Here is a 20,684-nt window from a genome sequence, read left to right on the forward strand (position 1 = left end):
GTTTTTACGGCCATTAATAATAATTAATAACGAGTATCTGTTGGACACGTATGTTCTTACAAACTCCAAAGCATAAGTCCAAGCGGGATTATAAATATCAGGGAAAATCCGCAATTTCCGCAAATTCACCACCTCTGAATAAACACGACAGACCGTAACAATGCTACACACGCATCCTTGAGATTGCTTTGTCGCAATTTTTATTTAGGGCATTTTTATTTGCATTCGTATGCCAGAGCAATAGCTTACTATGTTTAGCCAGAAATTGCAAATCTCCTGCCTCTTCGCTACTCTCTTCATCGGCCAATTCGTCCACCGAGTATGACTCTTCGATTTTCCACTCCTCAACCTCATTTAGCTCGAATGTCCTAAAGGTTGATTGTTCCAAGTACTGTTTGTACATAATCGAAAAATTTATCGGATCGATAGCGTTGACAATTTATTGAAAACATCTGGAAAGAATTTTGCGGCAACTCGCCTCTATGTCATAATATTGCCGTAGTAAGATTATTTGTGAGCACAATGAATTCTAAAATTTATCAATAAGTTAATCAAATAAAACTATAAAGTAATTTTAAATTATAATGAACTTGAAGAGAGAGAGAGAGAGAGAGAGAGAGAGAGATCGGAATCAAAAGAAGGTTTGAAATGCAAGTTTTTCAATCTGTTTTCAAGCCTTCATCAATTATTTAACGCTCCACTAACTTTGCAGTCACAGAAACATAGAATAAACGGCTCGTTTATTCGATTCAAATGTTGAAATTAAATATTATACTTGAATAGTTAAAATTTTGTTGTAACACTTTCGGAAAATAACAATGAATAGCATTAAACTTTAAACACATACTTACCAAGCTTGGAAAAAACTGACTTACCATAACTGAAAGAAGTTTAATTATTTTAATAAAAGTATCAAGAATACTTTCTTACATCTTATTTAAGAGAGTGTAAAATTTTTGTAAAAAAAAAAATAATCTTGTAAAAGTTTATAGTCAAATTTACTTTAAAATATACAAAAATAATTAACTACGCATGTACTTAAAAGTAGCAGGAATAATTTAACTATTGAAATAAATTTATTCATATGTGTGTATGTGTGTGTATATATATATATATATATATATATATATATATATATATATATATATACAATGTCAAAGTCAAATTCACCTTAAATCAATTATCGATTCTAGCAATATTACAAAACTATTTGACATCTGTAAAAATACAAACTACATATTACATTACTAGATTAACCTGAATTTAAATCTGAATTTATTAATTATTACAATATAATTTTTGCTGTTGTTGTTTTTAGTCGAATGTATTGAAAATGTTTATATATTTTGAAAATAATTAAACAGAATAAGGAAAACAAATTTTTTAATGCAAAATTCGTACTACTAATTTCACTATTAAATAATATCGTATATTAAAAATCAAACGACATTGATCGAAAAGTTATTGAAAATATCGTTAATCGTCTCTGATATCTGTTACAATTTATATATTTGTTATTTTCTTTTTTAATATTTAACGACTTATATCGTTACGGCATTTTTTTTTTTTTTTCAACAAAATATAAGTATAATTGAGCTATAAGAGCAGAGTTAATACTCGTTTTAAAGTATATTCGATAAATAATTCACGACATTTAGAAATAAGGAATGAAATTCTTGTACAGTCTTATATATGTCACATATTTCTTTAAAAGTTATGTAAAAGAAAACGAACAGAATATTTTATCGATATATTAATATCAAAAAGGTTAAGTTTTTATGTAAGCAGCATTATATTTCCTTTATAGGACATCCTTTGTGAATTTTCTCCTCTTGGCAGTTTTCGCGGTTTCCCTCTCCCGCTTTTCTCCCTTTATTTTTCCTTTTTCTCTCACTTAAAGTCGACGCTATCTCTTTCTTCCCCCTCATACGTATATCCATGAATTCGTAAGCTTTCTTTCTCATAAACGTCTCCGTGTTTCTCCCTCTTAATTATACCACTCGGCCTCTATACATACATAATTTTAAGAAGACTTTCCTGCAATTTTTTCAACCGCCTCTGTCGACGATTTGGGAACAACTTCAAAGAAAACACACACACACGCACTTGGTTATCTATTCCCAAGTAGATATTCGCTCACACCGTATCTCCGTGTATCCGTTATTTCTATCTACTTTGTGAGCCAAACTATTTTGTATCCACTCGTGCTTTCGTATGTCTCTGCGCATGCGAGTTGCGAGTTACGGACTTTCTTTCTTAACTCGCCGCTTCCATTGCTCTCCGCTCACATTCTGTCCTCGCTATTCTTCATCTGGTTTACCGTACTCCCCCTTCCCGTCATCATCCCGCTTTTCCCTCCCCCGCGGCTTCACGAGAAGCAACGGGATTTAGATCTCTGTGTGGGTCACTACACCAAAGAACATACCGAAGATCTTGCAATTTTATTTTCGCGTTTATTCGAGCGTCTTTTGCTTTTCTTTTTTCTTTTTTTTTTTTTAACACGCTCACCTTCTATTATCCATTTCTCTCTCCATCTCTCTCTCTCTCTCTCTCTCTCTCTCTCTCTCTCTCATACGCAGACATACTCCTACTACGCTCTCTTTACTTATCTTCTCTCTACCTTGTTCTTACGCAGTTCCATTTTGCGACTCCAATGCTTCAGGTAATAACTATTTTTCTCTCCCTCCAATGCCGACCTTCCCGAGTCACGACTCTCTTATCGCGCGATTCCCTCTAGGACTTAATACGTGTACGTACCCCAGCTTCTTTTACAATGAACAAAGGATGAAGCAAGATTGTAAAGCGCGCGCGTGCGTGTATGGGTGTGGATGTGTAGGACGAGAGAGAGAGAGAGAGAGAGAGAGAGAGAGAGAGAGAGAGAGAGAGAGAAGAGGAGAATGTATGCAAAGAAAGAGTGGATGTGTCTTGGGGGATCAAAACTACCATTCGTACAGCGTACGAAGATAATCTCGAAAACGGAGACGAGAAGAATTTGACTGTTATGAATGTGTGAGCGAGGATATGCGGATTGTGAGCTTTGAAGCGAACACCGAGATTCTCCGTCGTGCGGAAATTCTTTCTTCTCTTTACCTCAGTTTACCATTTCCCTTATTTTACCTTCATGAAATATAGAATTTTGTCTTATTGTTCAGCGAAATGCTGCCGCCTGAATAACATTTAATTGATTTGGTCGATCGGTCTGCCGATACATATATTTTCCTGATTGCAGAATTCTCCGTCTTAATTGTTTATTTTGCTACTCATATAGTTTCATCGCAAGAGCGATTAGGCTTTATTATTATTACTCTTCAATAGTTGCTCAAAAGGAAGAAACAATAAATTTTGTTATTGTTTACAATAGCCTATCATATTACGCATTGTAAAAATAGTTAATACAGTCACCGCATGAATATTGCACGGTAATTATAGTTATACAAACTTTTATACAACGTTGTTACAATGTTTTCATGGTAATATAAAGTTTGAATTATTCAGCAAATGTGTAAAATATGCAGAGATAAAAGAACAAAGTTCACTCTACTCTCTAACTTTTTAAATAAATCAAAGGGAATTATGTTCGTTCGTCAAAGAAATAAAATTGAATCTTCTACATCCTTTATAATCGACTTTTCTCGACAAACAATTATCTTAAGTGTTCGTATGGTTTTTATAAGTAACTACGAGTGCTGATAATATTATGCCTTAAATAAATATATAATTATCAACAAACGTAATTTTCAATAAATCATTACAATAATATTATACTTATAAGCAAAATCAAATAAAACAGACGTCAATCATGGATTCTGAAATATCTCTTTCAATATTACACATTTATAGTGGAATGAATTACTTAAAGTATTCCTTTAATGATCGAATGGAAATTAGAATCTATTCTACCTATCGCTTATAAAAATTCGAAATTTCTACCACTTTCTATGTCAACTCCGTGACTTATAGTGTTATAATTCGTAAAGCTAAAGTCCAATTTTAACTTTGAAATTAAAATTTTCAGCCAATATTTTCATCGAATATTTCATAATGTTTTACAATAATCTATTTCTAGTAGAAAATTTTTCGAGTGATGCAATTTTTGTTTAAGAGCAAAAATTACTTGCAAAATGTATCGTAAAATACTCGATAAACAATAAAATTCACGTCCCCGCAAAAGTTCAAATTACAATAATACTACAATACTCCTATCTATTGTCAATATTTTTCCAAAATCTAGAGTGCAAATGAGTTCGGTGAATAATCTCTTTCATATTTACCGATACCATGTATTTCAAGGACATATTCGTTAAAAATAATCTATTTCTTTTTTACTCTACAAACTTAATTATCAATGTAATGCCGAAATAAAAGAAAAAGAAAGCGAAAAATCGTCTATACGTTTCATAATATAAATTACTTATTCGGGACTTTCAACTTTCTGAATATAAATTTACTATTCATAATTTCAGAAATTTGCTAAATCACCAGCATTACAGTATTACGTTAAATTAATAAATGAAACGCATAAAGGGACAAATAATTAAATAAATCGTCGGAAAGATTTTCTAAACTAAATGCATGAAACTTGTACATATATGTATGCATTAAATTATCTGTATTTCTTTAAAACATTAAAAGTATAAATCTTAATTGAGCAAAAGACTAAATGTATATAGAATCTTAATTATATAAAAAGTTTAAAATAGTAATAATATTATAATAACATTACAATAATGTCTTATAAAATTCATTAAAATTTTAAACTCAAATGCAACGTTCGTTTGGTTAAAAACTTAAATAAAATCTTTTAGCTGCAATGTTATTAAAAAATCATTTTAAAACCAAAACAGACAAATCACCTGATTAATAAAATTATTTTAAACTAACTCCAAATTCAAAAGATAAATATATATTGCCAAAATAATACGAACTTTCTCAATGAAAAAGTACTCCGACAAACGAATGGACAATCTTTAAAAAAAAAAAAAAAAAATGCATTTTTCTTTAAGTTTCGCCGAATAAAGTACGTTAAATTTACTGACATTAGCCATTACAAATTTTTTACTCGACCTTACATAAAATAGTACCACATGTGGGTAGTGTAAATAGCTTATTTCCAAGCCATTTCTTGTTTATTGGACAAAGCACTTTGTACATTACTTTCAAATAAGCATTACTGTTTATTGTTTTCATGTAATAGGTAATTGTTAAAGTCAGAGCATAAAACGATTATATAAAAGTTTTTCTTTTAGATTGATATTCTTAAAAACCTTCGTATAGTCAATCGTCGGCGCGTCGAGTATTTGTAAAAGACAATCATCAAAATTATCGAAATCACCAATATTTTTATTCGTATGATAAATAACGTATGTGTAAAGAAATCTAGTCTATTACTGCACATAAAGCGCTTCTTAATCGCTGTAATTATAGTACTTGAATCTCTCTCTCTCTCTCTCTCTCTCTCTCTCTCTCTCTTTTGTCCTTCTTTTCATAACACGAATTGAAAGGTGGCCGTAAAGCTCGAAAATTGAGCGCCTTACCAAAGCTAAACGAACGTACAAGACCAAAAGCCAATTTATCCATTTGCTTATAAGACAAATATGCGAGCGTGAAGAAAAACTGGTTAGCGCAAAAGTCCCATAAGGTTAGCGCAAAAGTGCCACGACGATTCGCAATCTCGCACGCGAATATCTACTTCCTCTAACTACGCTCGTATAATGCACTGATAATTAGAGCAGCGTGTGAAATTCCGGAGCCTCGAAGCCCGAAGCGGAAGTACGACTAAAGGAACTTTGCCGCTCAGCTCCACCCATCCCCTCACCACCACCACCACCACCACCCCCTCTCGTCCACCCGGACCAACTAGAAGAAGAAGCGCTGATCTAATTCATGCGCGTGACTCGCATATATATAAGTCTCAGCCGTAACTCAAAGATGAGGAGGGTGGGAAGAAAGTGAGAAAGTGTAAAAGTGGATCAAAGGCACGAAAGTCCATCGGTCGGTAGTGATGGAGAATTCATGAAATGCACAATCGCTTCCTCAGAACTAATACAGTTTTATTTAGATGTATGTCGTGCTTATGTGCGAGTGCGAGTAAATCATCAATACCCTACATGTTTAAGAGTGTAATTTAGTGTATTCGGTTTTCACGAGTGAGAGGCTTGATCGATTACCTTGAATGGGAGGATTTTGAAATCTCATTAGAATGACTTGGTGATGCCGCGCGTAAAGCTATAAGAACATCTAATGGAAATATCTTAAAGGTCTTAAGTGCTTTGGGTGATGTTGAATTTTTTTTTTCTTCTTCAAAGAAATACCACGTAACATGAAATATATTTCTCATAATACATATATAGAAGCAGATTTGTTTCTTACTCTTTTATTTCTAAAGGATAAACAAAATAAAATTTTTCTTAAAAATAATGAAAATAATCAAATGAAGGTAATAATTAAATATAAAGTGAAATATAGATTCATTAATAAGCCTTGAAATGAAAAGAAAAACGTTGGCAACGTGAGAATAAAATATGGACAAAAATATATATATGAAATTAAAAAAAAAAAAGTATTATGTAATGAAGTTTACATATTCGTTTTTGTAAGAATGTACTTGAGCTCGCGTACATTTTTTTTTTTTTTTTTGTTTTTTTTTTTAGTTATAAAAATAATAAAAATACTTATATTAAGAAACAACTGTAAAAAATATCAAAAACAAAAAAAAAATATTAATATAAATTAAATAATTAAAATGTTTCGCGTACATTATTCTTCAATCTTTTAATTAGTCGGTAAACGTAATTACGTATAATAAAAATTTAATACAACCAATCTTAATTAGTATACGGTTTTCATTTGTTTATTCAGAATTATGATTTTCCATATTTACATTTGGAATTTTATGAGTGAAGGGCACTAAAGTCACTAAGAATATTATTACGTGACATTAGTTCTCATTGAATATTAATCAATACACAATTAACATTATTATATTTTCTCCAATGCATAAACTTTAATTCATTAATTTAATTATGTTCGTCCGTAAAATTGATATTTCTCAATTAAATTAAATGGAAAAATCGATTGATATATTGAATATAATAATGATCACTTTCATGTTTCAAGCTCATTTAAAATTTTGTTAAAATATCCAATGGCCTAACGACTAAAAATGTCAATATATGCGAAAATTTTATTTCATTAGCGAAAATTATATCTCTACTTATTTTGATTTTTGCAAATTCAAATAACGAACAGGAGTTAAATATTAAATTTCTATATGAATATAAGAATGATAAATACGATTGGAGTTATCATATGATGTGAAAACATACGTAATTAAATGAATTTACACAAACTTTCCATTCTCGGATATTGAAAATAAAGCATAATTCTATTGCGCCGCGACTAAAATTCCAATTTAATTAACAGAAATTCTTATTCTAAATACCAATGCACCAATGCTACTCAGCAATCCACGTATTCGAAGGAAAAATTAACAAAAGCTATTGCTGAAAATGAAGTGAAATAACGCCAAAAAGAAAGCGAATTAAAGCAAGACGCATTCACCATACATCCAATACAATACGTAAAAATAACCGAGAAAGGTAAGAGGAAATAACAATGGAAAACATACGTGTAGAATATTTAGCAAAAGAGAGAAACAAACGTAAATTCCCAGTGGAACAAGCTTCGATATACGAGTGTCTGCGTTGCACAACGGCAGCAATGATGGCGTGCACGAGGGCCTAAGAGAGAAACCGCGATAGAATGACGAGGGCCGGGGTACAAGAGAAATGCGAAAAAGTGATGGTTGGGGAGGGGCGGTGGAGGGGGATTGGAGGGTGGGGGTTGGGAGGTGTAAAGATACATCGAAAGAAAGACACGGCAGGAAGATAGGGTAGGAGAAGAGGAGCGAAGACAAAGGAGAGGGGCGTGCAGCCGAATCGATAAGCACTGTGTCGGACCACCACCACGGCGCTCGCGAAACCTACAATTCCATCCTCCCACTCTTTACCTCTCACCCTCAAACTACTTCACCGACAGCCCCTCCTCTTCCTCGGCCTCTTCAGCTGCTCTTTCTTGCATCCGCGTCAGATGGCCTCGGAATGGCACATCGAAAACGCTTTTCACCCACTCCACCTCGTTCGTAAGATCGTTTGCTCGTTTGTGATGGAGGCGCGTCTGGCGAGTCTCGGACTTACCACTTTGGCGCGCCTGACCGAGCCACGAGTCTACCACTGCGTACCGACCCCTTCTCTTTTCATCTCCTCGTCAACGACTCCTTTGAGCAGCAGCACCGACTCGACGCCTTCGCTCAGTTGATGAAAGTACTTCTTTTGTTGGACGCCTGGCACTCGCGCGCCCACGCTCTTTCATATCGAACGATTAACTTGCTCTTCTTTTCATTATCGTTCGCCGTAACAAAGTGCTGGCACAAGAGGTAGTTACACGTAGCCTCGCATTCCGATTTCAATTCTCAAAAATAAACTATTCGCTTTTCTACTGAATTATCTCTCTTTCTCTCTCTCTCTCTCTCTCTAGAAATCACTCGTACTCTCACTCTCTACCACCTCCTCCTCACCTCCTTCTTCACATCGACCTACAAACACTTGGCTAATTCAATGGGATTTATTCTTATATGTGTTTTATTCGTTTTATTCTTTGCAACCAGAAAGCTTCATTCCACTAATCAGGCCAGTTAAATTTATTCTATAATAAAATCATTCCCAAATAATTAAATCTATTGGCATTGCATTTGCATTTAATAGGACTTAATATATCTAATATTCTCTCAACTCAAGCGACCGCACAGATAATTGTCTTGATAATTGTCAGAGATAATGTATCAAATATCGATAATCAGAGGATCGGTATCGCAACTATATTATATCTACATATATATATATATATATATATATATATATATATCAAATTTGTTAAATTTAAATCCTAATTTTTCAACAGAAATTATAAAAATTTCATTAACCAACTTGCTTCAAAAACTGAAACATATTCTTCATTCTGATAAATCACACATTGGCATGCATTAATAAAAAAATTCATTGAAATTAAAGCATCATTATTTTCAATTAATAATTCAATATGTTTACAATTAAATGTTTAAAGAATTTACTGGTCTAAACAGGCAGATTGGAACAAAGATAAAAGTATACATACTCTATGCAAATACATGCATACGTCTAAGTATAATCCCGTTTTTAATTAACTTTATTATTAATTATAAATTAGACATAAAATAAAGGCTTATTTATCTAGTTTTATCAACTTCAATTATATCTCAATTCAAATATGAAAATATATTTAAATATTCTTTTCATTTTAACATATAAGTAATCGTAATTTAAATACTGTAAAATGCTTTTTATCACAATAATCTGTGTCAAACAAAAAAAAAATCTCATAAATCTAACAATATTTATCAAACACTTCACAAAATAATACAATTTATTATTTGAACAATAATTGATACCATATTTCATATTAATGTTACAACATATTTATTTACTTAAAATTTAACAAAAAATTACGATTAACATGTACGATTATATTACCAAATTTATAATAATAACTTTTTATAGAGTAATGTTATTTATATTACAAATATCTTTTATTTTCTAGATATACAATTAAAAATACATATTCTGTAATACCTTAAAATTAATGTAATTGAGAAAATCCATTTGATGTATAACTAAATATTATTTTATGAATTCATACTCCAATTTAATAAATTGAATCCGTAATAATTTTTATTCACATTATTCAATATCGAAATTTAATGAAAATAGTAACATAAGGATTTTTAAAATAAATAGGGAAAACAAAAAATATGAAATCTAATATCTACTACGAAAACAATCTAAATAAACAATTTATATGTAAATAAGAAGTAAAATTAAATTATATTGGAAAATTTTTTGATTTATAAATTTTAATATAATGTCTGTTAAATTTCGCATAAAATAAAACTATTCGTTAAATAATTCGATTAATATTTGATTAGATAGGAATTTCCTCCTAACATAATTTCATTATTGAATGATAAATGACTACTGAATTAGTATATATTTCTTCATTAACAATCAATGAAATTAATGAATGTCAGTAGTGACACTGAACTCTCTTGTGTCATATAATCGCGAATATATTTACTAATGTTTAATAGCAGAAATTTCATTTCTGGCAGAACTTAATGATTGCACATAAATAATCCTTTGGCATTTATAGACATAAATAACTCATAAGATGTTCATGACTTGATAAATTAAAACAATATTGATTTACATACATACAATATTTACTAAAATTATAAATAATATTGTTCCTAATTTCAATATGTATTTTATATTTATTATAGCTAATCATTATTATGTGCTGTAATTGATTTTTTGTATTACTACTTTATATAGAAACTATAATTTACGACAGAATTAACTGCACATATATTTTTTTAAGCCTACTAAGCACATTGTATTTCAAACTTTAGTATTTTTCAAAGAAAAATAATATTTAATGTATTTCTGAAACTTGTAAAATAATTATGTATTCAAATATATATGCGCGCGCGCGCGCGTGTGTGTGTGTGTATGTATGTGTGTTAATACTATGCGATTATCCTTTTTGAATTATATTTCATTATTAAACCATTTTATTCATGCTTTACAAAAACATAATAATTGAAGATTTTAATTCGACTGATTACGTAAATTTTTTAGTAGATATATTTATATTTAACAAAGAAATTATATATAAATAGAAATTTAAAAAGCTCATGAGTAATTAAAATTATTATAAAAAATAAAATTTCAAATCAGATAGTAATCAATATGTGAAAACATTAATTTTTATAATTACTATGCATTCAAAATAAATAAATTCAAATATAATGTTTAATATAATAATGATAATGCAGTGCGCCAACTAACAAATATTTAAAATGCATTATAAGCCATAAATTTATTCAATTCTAAGAACAATATAATAACCTTCACTAACAAATAACAACAAATTCAATATAATTCAAGTGTAATTTATGATAATAAAAAAAAATTTAAGGATCAAAGGGAATAAAATTTTCAATAAAATTTATAATTTGATGGTTGAAAGAATAAATAATTTGATACTTAGACAACTATATTCAGAGATTTAGAATTAGCTATTCAAAAACAAATCAAGTGAAACATTAAAAGCTCTACTTTGTTCGGCTGTAGATCTCGCAAAAACATAAGTTAATTTCAAATCTAAAAGATAAAAATAAAGGAATGAATTAATAATATTAGCATTATAATTGCAAAAATATAAAAGTCAACGATATTTATTAAAATGATGGCTACAAATTATAAAATTATAATGTAATACATAAATTTTAGCCATTGAGCTGAAATTCCTTAACCTAAAACATGCATTATAAAAACATTATATTAAAACTAAAACATTAAATAAACTATACTAAAACAATATATTAAAACCATAGTAATACATGAAATACTCATATACATACTCGAATACATTTAGGCCCAACAATGATATACCTAAAATTCAGGAATTAAAAACCAATTGAGACAAAACGTATTCATCCAATAAGCTCATAAAGCCTCAGTTTAAGGTTTGAAATGCACAATACTAAGCTAAAAAATGGAAAATATTTATCTATTTATCAGTGAGTATAATTATCTTATTAATATTATTTACAAGCAACATAATAAATATATAGTCTTTAATTGGTAATAAATGTAATTTTAAAAAATTATAGCGGTCAATCGTCGTAAAGGATTTCACTTACAATAATATTGAATTTAAGCAAAACTATTAAAAAAATTTTTATTTTTTTATGTGTCCATACGTATACTCATAAGAAAGAACAATCAAATGTAATTGATCAATAGTATAATTACATTTATCGACGGCACGCGAAAACATACAAAAAAAAAATTAATGCACTAAAATTTTATACGGAATATAGATACCCAATATTGATTAGAATGCTAATACAATTATATATTTTTTTAAATACAATACTCGTAAGAGTGTGAAATTAAATAATTAAAATAAAAAATGTCCTAGATTATAATAAATATTTATGTGAGACATTTTTTATTGAATATATGCTCTTAATATATATATATATATATATATATATATATATATATATATGTATATATGTGTGTGTGTATGTATGCATATTTGGTTGCTTTTCGACCACTAATTCGTAATTGAAAATTTCAGATTACACAGTTTTTTTTTTTTTTAATTAGATGAAAAGTACAGCAAGGCTTAGTAATTTAGAACAGACATGATTTAAATAAACAACAATATGTTATAATTATTTATCCGACATACTTTCTCATAGAAAAATACGTATTTACACATAAAATACATGTACATCCTCAGTGATAAATAAAACTTTACACTGATATATTGCCAATAACAGACCTTTATATGTAATTTATGTTTAATTTGTATATATATATATATATATATATATATATATATATATATATATTATATCTAACAAATACTTATATCAACTAATATCAAAACACAGAATAATCTTACTTAACAAAATAAATATTTAAAAGAAAAGTAAAGGAATGTTTAAAAAGAAAGACATATTATAAATACCATATATTATTCGATGAATAGAATTAATTTTCTTCATTATTATTGTTTAGTAATCATTTATAATTAATAAAAGAACAGTTGTACATAAGCATTTACTGAAAAATCAATGATTATTATTCTGTAAAAAACGAAAGTAAAAAATCTGGCGATTCCAGCATGTACAAGTAATTTAAATAATTATGTGAGGCGCCGTAAGAAAAAATTCATATATTATCACGGTAGTATAACAAAAATACAACATTCGTAAATATCAAAACGTATTTCTACTAAAATATTAAAAGTTCCAAAAAAAAGAAAAAAAATATTAAGACTATGGAAATGAGAATTAACCTAAATTAAGCATAAAATGTGTGAAAAAAATGCATGAAAAATATATCGTTCAAAACATAAATTTAATATAAAAGAACAAAGTAACTTGACTACTACTAAGAATACTAAATACCTGAATTAATAAAAGTAAGTTATGACAGAATTAAATTTATAAATTTTATTCAAATGCGATGAATGTTCAATAATTTTTATTATAAAGAACCCTATGTATTAATTGAAATTGTCTAAAAAAAAAAATAGCTAAGAATCTTATATATAGCTCCTATTATAAACAATTGTAAATAAATTTTTTTTTAACTTGAGATCGATTTGATTTAATGCTCGTATAAAAGAAATTTCTTAGATGAAAATATCTTTAAAAATATATGATTAATATTTTCGTAATAAGTGCGTCACATACAAATTTCTATTCAATACAGTTTATATTAAAATAATTAGAATAAAATTTGCCTCTAAAAGTTATGAAATAAATCTTAGAAGCACGTTTTTTTTTAAAATACTATAAAATAAATACAAAACTTTTAAATTATCATCTGTGGATGTACTAATTATAATTTAACACCTTATAACTTCTGAGAGAGAGTAGCTTTTATAATCTTTTAGTTTCGTAAGTGTTTTGATTTGTAAATTCTGAATTCTAGCGAGACTTTAACTTTACAAATGTTGTATCGATAGGTTGTTTATTTAGATTGAATTTAGATTGAATAAGTTTTGAGGCAGACTTACAAGTTTATTGAAAAAGAAGTTTTTAAACTTACCTTCTACATATGACGACAAACAAATAAACTCGATCAAATGTTTTCTTTCTTAAAATTGTTATATAAATTTTAAAAATAAATCATTAATAAATCATTTGTAGCATTTACAAGTACATAAAAATGTTATCACTTTCAAATTTTTATTTATGCATATTTTAATCCATATAATTTAGGAAATAAGTTCTTACTTTTTATTCAAAATTTATTATATTTATTTATTGTAAGTGTATGTAACACGAAGATCGTAAACTCATGAATATATTAAAATTTGTAATAGAAAACATCTGACACGAAATATTGCATGACACCTATACGCTTTGAAAACTATATGTTGAAATTCGATTTATAGGACAGAAAAATAAAAAAACTACTTTATTATAAAATTTGAAAGTGTAAAAAAAACTTGGCAATAAACTTTTTTCATAATTGTTCAAGAAATTTACTTTATTGCGTCATTGTCATAATTGATAACTTATTCATCAAAATTATTTAAAGTAAATCCAAAAAATTGTATAAGAAAGGTCTGAAAAATATATTATTAAAATTATATAAAAAATAAATAACAAATTAATGAAAATGGAAATGTAATAAATGCATATAAAAATACATGAAAAAGAAACTACAAAATATATAATTATTATGCAATATTTAGCATTGAAATGCTTATAATAAACAAATGAAAAATGAATTAATGAAGTGATTCGTTCTTATGCAATAATAAAAAAATTATATTTACATCTCATCGATTTACAGTAAAATCACAATAGAAATAAAAAAGCTTTCAGAATAAATTTTTACAAGCCTGTTACGGATAAAAAGTGATAATATGAACATTTTCTTGCTGTATGAAATATTTTCTTTGCTAGTTTCACCAGTAATTAATACAATAGATTACAATTAGTTAATAATTGTGCTTTTATTTACATAAATATGATCATTTACTGTTTTTGAAATTAATGTATTTAATAAATAAATAATGTTACGACACATTTTTACAGAAGTTTTTCAAAATTAAATTTTTATAAGTAAATTGTTTATTTTATTTTTTGTTTTTTTTCTTAGAAAAATAAACGTTGCATTTATTACTATTTGTATTGTTCTTGGTGAAAGTTCATAAGTTGAAGCTAGAAGTGAAACGTTAAATGTTAAATTAAAATTATGAAATAAATTTTTCAATAAACAAAATAATAATAAAACTACACAGTAGATATATTATATTAGTTTTATTTTATAAATTTTATATCGCATATTTATTTGATGTCATTTATTTGATTAAACGTTATATTTTTACCAAATTTGTTTACTTCAATTTATGTGTATACAAGTAGCTTATAATTAGAACAAATATACGACAAAATCCATTAAAAATATGAGTAATAATATCGATAAAAATATTATTCTACCATTTGTTAATTTCATATACTTTTACAAAATAGACTATATTTTAAAGGCTATGTTTTTAATTTTCATTATATTTTCATAAATTTTCATTATATTTTTGTCATAATAACAAAAATATTTAATATTATATAGACATTAAAACTTAAAAATATCTATAAATTAAAATGAAAATATTTATCAATTATTTCAATAAATTTGATATTCATATATTTGATATGTTAAACAGAAAATTATAAGAAATATAAATAAGAAGCTATTAATAAAAAGTTATATCAAACCAAACCAAAAATTAACATATACGAAATATGTGCTGAATTTACAATTAATTAAATTATACAATTTAATGAAGTTGAAAAGAAACTGTGAAAATAAAGTTCAAATAAATATAGTAATTAATAGTTTCTGAGTATTGTAAATAGTGAAATGCTATAAAAACTATCAAACTTCGAATATTTATAAACAAATTTTTAATATTATCATAATAATGTACATGTTCTAGAATACGTATAAAACGATTATATTAGATGAAAAAAATTTCCACGCGTGAACAAAATTATTACAATATTCGAATTAAGAGCATAGTTGAACGAAAAAAAAAAGATAAAATAATTAATAAGGATAGTATGGGAGAGATGGTCATTGGCACGTAAAAGAAAGTATAATAGAATAAAGAAACTGAAATAGAACTGAAATTGAAAAAAATTGTGAAAAATAAAACTAAATAGATCTTCTTTGAAGTACAATATTAAAGGAAAATTTTGATATAAAATTTATTGTAATAAGAAGTAACCCGATTCTGTATATCGAAGTTTCTTGCTAAAATAATGTTTAAAAGCTTGTGTGTTAAATATAAAGTAAATGATATCCACATGCGTGCATTTAAATTATCATACTAAATATATATATTTGATGTTTATAAATAAAATGAATAAAATGTTTGAAAATTAATTGAATTATTTGTACTTTGTAAACAAAATTCGAATGGATTGTAGGAAATATTGAGATCAATGTACACGAAGTATTTTTGTTTTATAAACGATATTCACAATACATATTGGTAAATATGTTATTGTACATGTAAAATTTTATTTTGAATTTTATTTTATATATTCAAAATATAGCCGAACCAATTTATAAAGGAACACAAAAGACTATAATATTATAATAATTATATCTGGATCATTTTATTTACGAAACTATTTTTTAACGTATAAAATGGAAAAAATATTCTTATATTATAAGTCATAATATATCATGAATTATATCATAAAAATGTATATTTTAAATATATATATATATATATATATATATATAGTTTAACGTAAGATAGCACTTTTGTAAATAGTTTATTTTACAAATCATTAAACTCTACAAAAATTATAAAAGTATCGATTCAATTTAATATATTGAAAAATTAAAGTAATATTAAAATTAATTGATATGTAATTATAAAATTGATTTCAATATTCTTTATTGAATCTTTTTTTTTCAAATAGTTTGTATAAATTTATTTGACAGTCTATTGACATCAATTTTTTGAACTACGATACAAGTTTTTTCTTCACCGAATTCCTAATCTGAGTTAAAAATTTGATGTAAACCCTAAAAATTATCTTTGATATTTTAAATGAAATGAAAAAAAAAAACAATAAATTAATGAATAAATTATTTAAATATTAAGAATTAATCCTTCATTTCTGTATTTATGACAATTCGTAATTTATTAAATAAATTAAACAATTAGAGTTAAGTACTATTAACGCTAGTTGATCGTTAATAATTATTAATAAGTACTTGCCACTAAACTATAAATAATATTCATAATTATATAATAGAATTTTAGAAAAAATTCCTTTTTCAATAAACATTAAATTAAATTTTATATAAGCACAAGTGTTTTTAATTAAATTTTACTATTCAATTTTGATGAATAAAGTAAATTTGTTAGCTTGCTAAAACTATTAATTTTTTAAACACTCGTTTCATAATTAAAGAAATGGCGAAACTCGAGTACTGTTAAAGTCCCATTAAAGAGATGTCAAAACTCAAGTGCCATTAGAGCAGTGTAAAAGATTTCTGTATCAATTTAAATATATATGTGTACGTGTATATATGTATATGAAATGAATTAAATGCAAATAAAGACTTATTAATAATTTATAATATAACGCGTATGAAAGTAAAATAAAATCTAGAGGGATACATTTTCAACAATTTGTAATAAATTAAACAGAACTTTAATCAACACTTTACCTTTATTAGAAATTTTTATGAAAACAAATGTATTAAAAATTAAATAATTATTGAAAAAACGTGATAGAAAAAACGTTTAATGAGAAATGTCAGACGCGAGTCCCCGACATTTAAACATCTTAATGATATTTGTTCTTATCGCCAAGTTACATTTACCTGTTTTTCAGCTTAAAGTTACTTTAAGTTGATATTATGATACATTAAAACTTATTTTACAACGATATCCACCTGTTTTTTGTTTAATTGAAAAATCATTATAGTACAAACCTGGATATTATTTCTATTCTTTTATTGTTTTAGTTATAAACATAAAGCTTTAATTTTTCGTGCAATTACATCTTCGTATTGCAGATACAGAGAGTACAGAGTCACGTGTCTAGAGACATTTAAATAATAATATACCGTACGCGTTTCATTCCTATACAAATTATTTTATCCTCAATCTACCATTACACGACGATGGTACTAATGAATCGTCCTTAGATACTAATATCTCCAACTTTTTGCCACTGCCTTTAATAAATGCCTTTAATACACCGGATGTGTGTGTATTCTCCTTATCTGCATACCCACACTACCGCTTATCGTGCCTATCTCTCATTCCATATACATGGACAATATACCCAAAATATTACTTTCAATTTGAAAAACTAATATTTGAAAAACTTAACCTAATGGAAAAAAAAATAACGAAGCGTGATAAACAACTTTCTGAGCTTTGATAAATTTAAATTTTATCATTAAGATATTATTCTCTCCTCAGCTCGAATATTATTTTCTTATACTAAAAAAAGATGTGTGCGCGCGCGCGCGCGCGTGTGTGTGTGTGTGTGTGTGTGTGTGTGTGTGTGTGTGTTTATATGTGTTTTTATCACTCTCTAAGTATCTCGAGATGCACTAACTACATTTATAGTTGAGATTTTTTAGATTTTACGTTATAACATAATAAAAGAAAAAAGTTTTTTTTACATATAATGGCCCTGGACAATTACGGAATATACAGTTTTTGAACAATTTTCAGTGAAAGAGGAAGAAAGCTTTTCCATTGATCAACACAACGATGTAACCTACTCAGAAACATGAAAATTTCTTTGTATCTGTTTCGTGACCAATGAAGAGCCACCAGAAAATAAAGGAGTAAGATAAACTCGCGTCGTGCACGCGAATCCACATAAAAAACTACGCGAAACATGAATAAAAAATGCTATCTAGCTACAAACACGCAATGAAGTGCAAAATGCATAAGAAAAGAAAAATATAAGTACATCCGTATGTACGAAATTATGAGCTGTGAATAAAAGTGACGTATAAGTTAAAAAATAATAATAATAATAATAATAACAATAATAATAATAATAATAATAAAATACATGTAACAACAGCTAATGGAAAACACGAGTATTATTGAGCATGAGAAAATTGTAAATATTAACAAATTACTGACTATTAATATTAATAATATGTAAAATATCGGCAAATTTTGTTGTATTTCTAAATTAATAAAATTAATTATTACTTACATATAGAATAAAATAATATGTAGATATAAGCAAGAAATGGAAATGCATTACGTGTGTTTGTGTACAAATTCAACTACATCTCGTGTTTAAAAGTGAGATGTTGAAGAACAATAAATGAAATATGTAGTTGCTAAAGTTTATAAAAAAAAAGAAAGAAAAAGAAACAGGACATAATTAAATATGATTATTTTTATTGTAAATAAATTAAACTGTTTTTTTTTTTTTTTTTTTTTTTTTACAACCGGATAGCACAACACTGATATCGTATCCCTTAGATTATTTTATTAAGAACAAATGTAAATGTTCATCTAGTCATCGAAAGCTTCCTGCATCGGAAAATTTCCCTGATAACGTTATATGAAAGCTATAAGATTTATATATAAAATAAATTTAGAAAAGATACCATAAATATGAGAAAATTGTAAAAAAAAAAATATATTAAATAAATGTAAAGGATATAAGATTACATTATTATAATTATAATGAAATTATAAAGAAGATATCATAATTTTTATATTATATGGTAGCATTAATTATATAATCTTAAATAAGTAAATGCAACACAAATTTAACAAATTTCTACCGTATTTTGAGGCTCGCAAAGACCTCTCAAGACAAATATTTAGGCAAAGCCTAAAGTAAACAATAATAATTCTAAGTTTAGTCTCACTTACTGATATTATATATAATTAATACAATAATTAAGCTAAACATCTCGTTTAAATACTGAAAGAAAAATTTGATTCGTAATACGTTTTATTATTCAACGTTAATGTTACTAAGCTTATAACGATACAATCGATATTCCACTAACATTTTTAATACCGAATAATTAACAATAATTAACACCAATTCCAATTACCTTTCTTTTCAAATTATAATATATTGTATATATTATATAATGACTGTTACGTTTTTATTTTTCAAATGTAAAATCTGTCTTCTTTATCGTAAAAGACATATCATTACTATGTTGATTAAATTTTATTCAATCATCCTGTAACAAAAAAACACGTGTTATGGCTGTACTCACACCATGTTAATGCCATACTAAAATTATATTCTTCGACGTTTTGTAATGACATTCACCATACAGTACTATAATTTCTTATTTTAGATTAAAGCATTGCTTTCTATGCTTTTACGAAACAATTACTCTTATTAATCGATATATCACATTTTATACATTAACATTTTATAAAATTACTAATATTTATTTATATTAAACTTTATTCCTTGAATTTGAATTTTCTATACACGATAATAACTAGTATACTACGTTTGTAAAGTAAAACTATACATTTTCTGATTATAATATTTTCTTAATTGGCTGGTTAGCTTATGCTTGTTATTATTCTAATCTCACCTTTACAATGATTTTCATTATTCGGAAATTCTATGATAATTGTTGGTCTGATTTATCGACAGCATATTTTATATAATATTATTTAACATAACGTTTAATTTTATTTTAATATAGCGTAAGACTTTATTTTGTACTATTTAATAATAATATCTATGATTTGCACTGCCATTTTAATTTTATAATTAATTTACGATAATATACTCAATTGTTTTTACTCCACTACGAAACTTTAACGATTCGGAAATTATTATGCAATTGTATTAGATCTTAACTAACATTGTAAAACTACATTTGTATGACTTTAATTAACTTTCTTATTATTCATAATATAACTGAATGAAATACATTTTAATTTCACAGCTGAATAATTGATGTGTATGTATGCGTTGTTTTATTTTTATTTATTTATTTATTTTTTTT

Source organism: Ceratosolen solmsi, unplaced genomic scaffold, assembly GCF_000503995.2.
Source record: "Ceratosolen solmsi marchali unplaced genomic scaffold, CerSol_1.0 scaffold1, whole genome shotgun sequence".
NCBI lineage: Eukaryota > Metazoa > Arthropoda > Insecta > Hymenoptera > Agaonidae > Ceratosolen > Ceratosolen solmsi.